Here is a 9,611-nt window from a genome sequence, read left to right as displayed (position 1 = left end):
TCTCCCGGTGGCGGTGTGGCCTCCTTCCCTCAGAGACGGTGGAGACGGCGCGCTGATGGGGATTAGATTTGGAATCTCCCGTTCCTGTTGGTGCTGCGTCGGTAGCCACCCTCACGCATCTCCAATGCATGATCCAAAAAATATTCTGGATGGCGTTGCGCGGCCGTACTTAATTGCCCCGGGGGGGGGGGGGGTGGTAACAATTATTGGGAAAAACCTGGAAGCGTTTTTGGGTCTCATCCTGCTGATGATAATTGTAGTTGTTGAAACTTGCTCGGTGCTCTATACTAACTGTTATGAGGGGAGGTGGGGACAACAAAGTTAGATGCACATTTTAGCCACAAAACCGACCCTTTCCCCTGTGCTGTTATTCTCCAAGTATTGCCCTCCAATCTGCCGAGAAAGCATTTTGTACAATACTGCTCCGTTGTAGGCTGTCAGCATTTGGCCAAACGCTGCAAGGGTCGTGGGGTTGGTTGATTGCAGCAAGAGGCGTGTGTCTCGGGTACTATGTACCTTTTGTCAATCCACTTTTATGGGTTATGGGGCATTGACTGGACTCTTATTTTTACCAGGTAAGGCCCACTGAGCTATATAGATTTTTCTCAGCAGTGACCTGGCCATATGATAGCTCACCAAAGTGCATTTTTAACGTGGCAATTTACAGCAGCCAAATACTCTAAGTGCACATTGATTCTAAATGTAGAGGGCGGGGAAACATGAATACCAGGAGAAAAAATCCACTTGCCACCAGAACATGCAAACTCCAAATATACAAGTGTCAGGGTCGGCATCGAACCCACACACTCCTATATACCAGGCGATGGAGTTGGCATTTCGCCACCGTGGTGGATATTTTACCACTTTATCATGCTGTCCATTGTGGGATGGTGAAGGTGGGAGGCATACCCTTCGGAGTATTGAAGTCAAGTACAACTGGATTTTTTTTCTACGTTTCTCATTTGCATACTGCTTTTGCCGATGACAATCTCTCCATTATGGTTGCCCATCCAAGTGTTATCGAGACTCAACTTTGCTTGGCGATCTGTAGCCGAGATTGGGTACTTTCTTGGTGGTTTGGTCCTGGGATGTGTTCAAGACACGAACGTTAGTGTAAAAGTCCCACTCAATTTGTATCGTAATCTCTGCGTTTGTGTGGAGGTCAGAGCCTCGATTCAAAGCGCTACCCAGCATGCTGTGCTGCCCGCCCTGTCACTTCTTAATATGTTTTGGACTGTCCCACAATCGCAGTTATGAACCAAACAACGCCAACACGTGCACAGTAAAGCACACTCGCCGGCACAAAGTTGTCCTGAACGGCAAACATGAGAGGAATCCCCAGCATGCTTGGCGTGTCAAGGTGACATCCTGCTCGTAAACATTCTACCCTGCGGAGTCTTTGGAATGGCCGCTGGGTCAAGAGAGCCGAGATTGTGGCATCTTTAATTTGGTAGCAGAACGTATTCTTCCTTTACGGGTAATGTAGAATGCAGAGCAACAAACTACAATTTCGAATTCAGGTGTTCAAGCCCAGATAGCCACAGCAGAGTGTATCGCCGTGATGTATCTCCGTATTTGTGGATCGGCGCATTGCGTCATACGTTTTGTAGGCTCTGTTCTGGATGACCACAGTCGCACACTTGCAGGGTTTATAATTTTCCCATGTGTGCATCGGGTAACCGCATCTGCCATGGTTTCGTGCAGTGGATGCGGTTTAGGGTGGACCATGAGCTTCGTGGAAGATCAAAACACGGATCTTCTGCGTTGGGTCTTTCCCAACGTGCTGTTCGTGAGGTTCTCTTGAACTCCATTCAGTTCAAATGAATGGAGTTCAAATTGCACAAAATAAGGTAATGAAACGATGTACCCGTTTCATGATATGTAGGAATCATCTGTATAGTGTGGCCATTTACTACTTAAATGTGTGTATATACCGTGCACACGTACATTAACGGACACTTCTGTAGCGGCGTGTCGGTGACTGTCTCCACAGCTGATTGTGTTTGGCACCTCCGGATGATTGTAAAATTCAGGAATTGAACAACTCCGACGTCCCGCCCATCATCAATGTACCCTTCAGATTGCGTGTGCCCCCCCCCCCCCATGCAGTGCACGTCGAGGCGCCAACGCGAAACACAACGCATGAGCAATATTGGCTCGGTGAGAAAGCGACTGCGGACCGAAATATTCACTTGAGGAGCACACTTGAATGGTTGTAAAATTCGTAACTTTTTTTTTGGGGGGGGGGGGAGCAGATCACGTAAGTAAAATGTGTGGTACACCCTCCTCCACCCGACATGGCCAATCAATGAAGTTGTCACGTGATGGACAAACGTGCTCCAATGTCCATAACAGGTTTTTATTGGGTTAGATTGCGTAAATATAAATGTGTCGTTAAACCCGCCACCACCCGACACGGCCAATTAGTAAAGTTTTTAACGTAAACAGAACCAGATGTGTTGTTGCCGCCTGATGAAGTTGGTTGTAATTGTTTGCAAAACGTCGAACTAAAATTGTAAATGTTATGGATTTACTCTCCAACATCGGTGTGCTATACTAGCAGCGAATTGGCATGTTCTGTTCACGTGACAAACCTTACTAATTGGCTGTCGGGTGGTGGCGGGTTTAACAAAACATTTACGCGACCTAACCCAAAAACGTTATGGATAATATTGGTCGCGAAAGCCGACGTGTTTTAAACGTGCTATTAATGTGTTACTGTTTGAGCTCCCCAACACGGGTGGAGTGCTGAAGAGGTAAACAATATGCAGATATGTTCTGACCTAAAATCAATAATAAATTGTAATATTGGTCGCTAAAGTCCACGCGTGTGAAATGTAAATAAAAACTTGCTTTTGCGAAAGAAAACGTGTGTGCAGTAAATCCGTGCGCTCATGAGTTCCGCGTGCGATTCTCAGAAGACGATTAGGAACCGCCTCTCGTCGAATCGCATCGTGCAGGTGATGTGCTGATAGCAGAATCTTCGGTACATTTGCCAGCACATTAGATGTCTCAGCAATGGCTGTGACCAATACTACTATAAATAGTTATCTTGACAATGTGGGGGGAATTTTCATTAAGATCATTATACACTCCTAAATTCCAATGTTCGCCAAACACCATGGGCGTACGGGAGTCTCTCCTGTGGCATGTAACAAGCCAGACGTGGCATTTCAGCTGCGCATTCTGGCTGCGTACGTTTAAACTACGAACAATAAACGCAAGGAATATTAGTGTAATAAAGAGGACAGAGTAGCAATCCCATGTTGAGCCATGTACGCAGTTGTTTTTTCTTCCCCAGCGTTTAAGCCATTTCCAATACTCATCAAGCCGAAACTCTCCCCCCCCCCCCCAAGGAGGAGAGTTTTCCTCCTTGCCTGCCTGCGTTGTGCGAGCAGCGCTTCGGCAGCCACTGGGCGAGCCCCAAAAAAACTCTGGCGCTGCCCTTTTTCCATGGCAATTTGGACTGGAATTACACGGTGCTCGCGCGCGCACATACACACATGCGTTGCGCGCAAACACGCGCGCGGTGCACGCACACACTCGTGCTGTGCACACACACTCGTGATGCGCACACACGCGTGGTGCACACACACACACACGCGTGCGTGCGCGCGTGCACACACACACACGCGTGGCGCACGCACACACACGCAGGTTCGCAAACGGAAGACAAACCCTGCCTGCTTCCTGCACGATACCGCGTTCCTGCTCGTTAAAATAAAGTAATAAATAAAACAAACTCAAACCCCCCCTCCCTTTCCAGCAACCCTCAGAAAAATCCAGGATGTTTCGGAAAAATCCGGTCAACTCACTCACTCACTGCCTCGTGTTTTTTTTATTCCGTCCACAAACGGGGCATGCGCGCGGAGCATGCCCCGATAGATGCATGGAATGGCCGCAAAACAAAATCTCACGCCCAGTTAAAACTCCAAGAACCGAAAAAACGCGATTGATTGATTCTCGGATGAAAAACGGTTAAGGTGGAACGTGTTCCACTTCACATTTTGTTTTTGTCGCGCCTGTTTACCGTGTCTCGGTCGTGTGCGTTTTGGTAGGTAACCGATATACACCACGCCTGCTTTTGGCTGCTCATGTGGAAATAATATATTTAGATTTTTTTCTGCTTCTGCCGTGCGTTGTTTTGGTTTTACAATAGCGGTGGCAATTAAAACCGCGGCACCAACCACGGGGTGGCGGGCACCGCCACACCGAGCGTCCAATTCCGGGACGTTGCCGCTCGACATCACCGTGGGGAGCGCACGAGCAACTCGTTAAATATTTTAACTCAAATCCGTCATGGTCACCATGCCCCCCCCTCCCCCCCACGGCGGTTGCGCATTCACCGCTTGTTGCAGAGGATCACGGTTCGTTACGAGCGGCCACCCTGGTGAATACCGCGGTGTGTATTAGCCGTACACAAATACTACGTACGCACCGTCTGCTTTACAGCGTACATTGAAGAGCCCGTTACGTCTTTCGCGAGTGTAGGCCATTGTGTACCGGCGACAAAATGACCAACACGTTACTCATTTGGAATGCAGACAAATATCGTCGTCCCGTACTCCTGCGGAAAAAAATAAACTTGGCAGGATTTTGCCCGAAAAAGAGTCATCAGACTCGGCGAGGCTTTCCGGGGTAAACAAGCTAAATAAATAACACACGAACAATCCTACAGCTACTGCGCATCTACTCCTGGATGTAAGGCCTCAACCACACTGCCCTTCTCACTGCCATGCGATGCCGAAATTTATCACAGTTCTGCACATGAGCTGCTGATCGATCCCACGGCTCATTTTCCACGCTGATTGCTGAGGACAGTGAGTCGGGCAGGACACACCGCCGATGACCATTGGCCAAGACTTGCGCTTGAACGGCAACCAAGGGAGGAAACAACCACAACAACAACCACAGTAATCGCCATTCGCCACTAAGTGGTGGTGACGTCACCACGGCGATTGTGCCAGGCTATGTGCACGTCGAGGCCACGTGAAGTGTCGAACGCCCGCTGGCATGCCACTGACTGAGATGAGTGGTCGATGCGCCACCTGTGCCCCCTACTGTGTCAACTTGCTGTGCATTAGCCATCCGGCGCTCCTGAGAGGACAACCATCCCTGAAACTATTTGTTCCTTAATGAAACCCTCTTACGACATGGTTTCCATTTTCTCAACCCTGGAGGGTCGATCATTGATGGGGCTGAGTTGGCGCCGGAGTTTAACCCAAGACCACATAAACAGAAGCCTTCCTGCCCTACCAACTGAGCAATAATTTGTAAAACCATGCACTGTACCCAACGTAAACAACTGAAGAACAATACGAATGATGTACTGCCCTTTGTTAATCCACTGCTGGATGAAGGCCTCACCACACCGTGTATATTTACTGGGTCACAGCTTTGCACGCTGGGTGGCTGTCCTGGTTGTTTGCGCTAATTGCCCACTAGCAAAGCGTTTACCATTGGCAACGGTGCTAACTTGGTTTGGCAATAACACAGAATAAGATTTCTGTTTGGTCAATGAAAACCGAGTTAGTCCAAAATTGTATAGTCATGTGAGCTCTGTTGGGTGATCTGATTGCACATTGCAATCCCAATTTTCTGCCCACTAGAGGGAGCAGCGATCAGATGCATGCATATTTGGGGAACGAAACTTTTTCCAATAGCAAACGGCGAGGCAGAACTTATTTCCGGCACTCAAATTCTGCCTGACTTTATCAGTGACTCACAGAAGCCAGACGGTGCCTCATGCAGTGACTCCGATTGGGGAAGGGTGCTTGAGTGATTTGCAGGAGGGAAGAGAATATCTGAGTGACTCACAGAAGAACTAAACTATATATATTTTTTTACCAGGTAAGGCCCGCTGAGCTATGTAGCTCTTTTTCAGAAGCGACCTGGCCACAGGTGATAGCTCAGCGAAGTAGCGTATCATGTGGAAATGTATAGCAGCTAATTACTCTAAACGCATGTTTATAAATGTCGAGGGAAAAACTGGAGGACCCAGAGGAAGATCCACGCGACCACGGGGAGAACATGCAAACTCAAAATATTTATAAGCGCCAGGGTAGGAATCGAACCTACGACCTCCTGTATACCAGGCGAGGTAGTTAACATCTCGCGGTGCTCTTGTGCAGAAGTGCGGGCGGCTTGGGTGGTTGGTGAGCACAAGTAGCTGACATTAGGTAGCTCGGGGATATCACTCTGGGTCATGGGGTTTCCACGTCTGAGGAACAAAAACAAAGAAGTGTCACAGGAAGAAGAACATCCCACAAGACCAGACTAGGGACAATTACTTGTAACTTACAACAATTGGGCTATTAATGTTTCATGTTCTTAAAATACTTACAGATTTCCCAGGACGGCTACCCTTAAAGTGGGATGATCCTTGGAAAACCATAACAGGTGGCAACTCAACTCGGTCCCCTTCATTGTCCGATGCCCCATTGATTCCAGGGGTCACTGGGTTCGTTGCACTGGGCTTAAACACAATATAATAACAATGCCAAGCCGGGCGTGGTGGCGCACGCCTGTAATCCAGCACTTTGGAGGTGGGATTGGTGTATTGTGTTGTGGGAGAGCCACCCAACTTGCTGAGTTATGCTGTGGCCAAACATGATCAATCCACTGGCAGATAAACTCAAAACTAAACTATAAAAAAAATATTTTACCAGGTAAGGCTCACTGTGCTATAGAGCTCTTTTTTAGAAGCTAACTGGCAACACACGATAGCTCAACAAAGCGGCTTATAACGTGGAAATGTACCGCAGCCAAATACTCTAAAACGCATGGTTCTAAATGTGGAGGGAAAAACCGGAATACACGGAGAAAAATCCACACGACCACTGGGAGAGAGACATGCAAACTCAAAATTTCTAGTCATCGTCAGGGTCGGGATTGGGATCAAACCCACGACCTCCTGTATACCAGGCGAGGTAGTGAACATCTCGCCTCCACGTGCCATCGCGACATTCTGGGGCATGTTCACCCCCTCGGCTGCCACCAAGTTGCCGGTCTCGACCGCCGGCCCATCATACCTCACTAAATTATTGACTCAAATTCGATGCCCTTAACCTGCGTATGTTTTTCGATCCGCGTGTTCCTCGTTCTGCCCCTCGATGTAATTACAAGCAGTCAACTCTCCACGCGCGTCTCTGTGCACCTTCTAGTTTGTGCTCTATTGTCCTCGTTAAGCGTCCGTATTTCTGCACAAGGTAACGAAAAGTCGGTTGCCTGCGAATCCGTTGAGCGTTCAGTCGGAGCGTCGTCCTGTCATACGCATGTATGTATCTATGTTGAACTTCTTTCTCACCGTACGTAGCTAACCATACGTAGCTAACTGTGCTAATCGGAGGTGCGGGGGAAGGACAACACTAAACACAAAAATCAAGAAATTAGTTTTCAATGTAGATGATTTAAAAGTGCATAAATCCTGTAGCTTCCTAATACCGGGTGCTCTGTTTTTTACGCACACCCAAACATAACTATCAATAATAGCTGGCCAAACATGCCGAGCAGGAACCCACTGACAAACAGTGTGAAGACTCAGTAAGGCTTCCCTGGGTAAATCAATATTATTTAACACGTAGGCTTTTGCGACCAATATGATTAATAATAGATTTTTTGGTCAGGTTGCGTTCGTAAAATGTCATACACCCTCCTTCGCCCGTTATCACGTGAATAATCGTGCCAATGTATCACTGCTTAAGCAGCACCAGTGCGTCTTTGGAGAGCGATCCACACACAGCACTTAACAATTGGGTAGAAAGATGATTCTGGCAACTGCCTGATGATTTTGGGTGTAGCTACCAGCACACACAAAGTGCTTGCCACAAATGAACCACATCTTGCTGATCTCGTCAAGGAGCGTAAACCATCATGCAAACTCCGGTCATCCTCACAGCAGCTGCTTTTGGCTAACCATAGAACAAAGATGGTCACTGTATTGCGTGCTTTCATATGCGCTTCTGCGGCCGTCTGGAGCGCTCTTCCTTCCGATATTAGGAATCCACTGGACCTCTGCACTTTTAAATAATCAAGATTGGTAACTCATTTCATTAGAACAGATTTTTTTTGTTTAGTTTGTTGTCCTTCCCCCGCACCTCCGATGAGCACGGTTGGCTACGTACGGTGCGAACGAAGTTCAACATTTGTACACACACGAAATCGTCTGACAACCCAATTGCTGAACGTGTTTAGTGTGGACCGCTCTCCAACAATGCACCGGTGGTGCTGCTCATGAAGCAGTGATACATTATCCACGTTTGTTCGTCACGTGACATGATTACTATGCCTGTTACTAGGTCAACAATAGCAGGGATTGTTTTATCGTCACCGAGTGACAGTATCAGGAAATATTGAAGATGGTCATTGAGCTCCAAATGTTCGCATTATCTAAAAACGAGTGGAGAAACCCTGGTAATATTTTTGGGCCATTAAGGTGTTGCGTCGGTTTACCGAAGCACCAACTTAATACACTATGTAACAATAATTTGGTGATATGTAAAATCCTCAAGCATGCAAGTGCATGTCATGCACGCATTTGTGTATGTACGTTGAACTTTTTTCGCACCGTACGTAGCCAACCGTGCTAATCGGAGGTGCGGAATAGGACACCTGTTCTGAAACCCCCTGAACAGAGTCGTGGAGGTCCAATTCCTGATCATCATGAGTTCGCATCCTGGCCATGGTTGATCTCTGCCCCACCACCATCGCAATCATCGTGATAATCACCATCATCATAATTTCTCAAGTATAAACAGAGTTTCCCTCGATGAAGCTGTATCGTTTAGTGAGAAATTGAAAGTGGTTGTGTTAAGAATAGACTGAGTCTACTCATAGTATCGTGGAATTTCCACGCCTCAGGACCAGGAAATGATGACCATGTGATATTTGTTTGAGCATGAGGACAGCGATGTGTGCCAAACCCTCCACAGCAATCTCATCTCCAAACGTTAATTCACTTTTTATTAATATCCACATGATGCGATGGAAATCCTAATTTTATTTGATGTCCAGGAAATTGTGTCGCAATTTGAAAGGTTTCATTTCTCACCAAATGTTTGCTGCGTTCACAATGAACTAGAGTAGGCACGTGACGGGTAGCGACAGCCGTAGCAAGAAGCAGAGGTGTGGACTCGAGTCATGTGACTTGGACTCGAGTCAGACTCGAGTCATGAATTTGATGACTTGCGACTCGACTTGGACTTGCATAACAATGACTTTGTCCCACCTATGAGATGTGGACTCGAGTCATGTGACTTGGACTCGAGTCAGACTCGAGTCATGAATTTGATGACTTGCGACTCGACTTGGACTTGCATAACAATGACTTTGTCCCACCTCTGGCAAGAAGTATACTGGACGTGGTGCGCCGTGTGCGCAACTGCGGCTGCCGGATAAGACACGGTTCATATAGAACTCTGACGGTTCGCAATTTTTTTTGTGTATAAAAGGTGAGCATGTGCGGTAGTGTCCACATACATAACGTTTTATAAAGAAAAAATATCATTCAACCTTTGCAGTTTATTATCCTCTTGATCTTTGGAGAATATCGGAGTGGTCTTTTTGTTTATTTCCATGCACGCCATTTATTTATTTAATTGAATCTGAAACTG

This window comes from Lampetra fluviatilis, chromosome 4 (genome assembly GCF_964198595.1).
Source record: "Lampetra fluviatilis chromosome 4, kcLamFluv1.1, whole genome shotgun sequence".
NCBI classification, from domain to species: Eukaryota; Metazoa; Chordata; class Hyperoartia; order Petromyzontiformes; family Petromyzontidae; genus Lampetra; species Lampetra fluviatilis.
The sequence above is the reverse complement of the archived record's forward strand: the minus strand, read 5'-3'. Positions refer to the sequence as shown.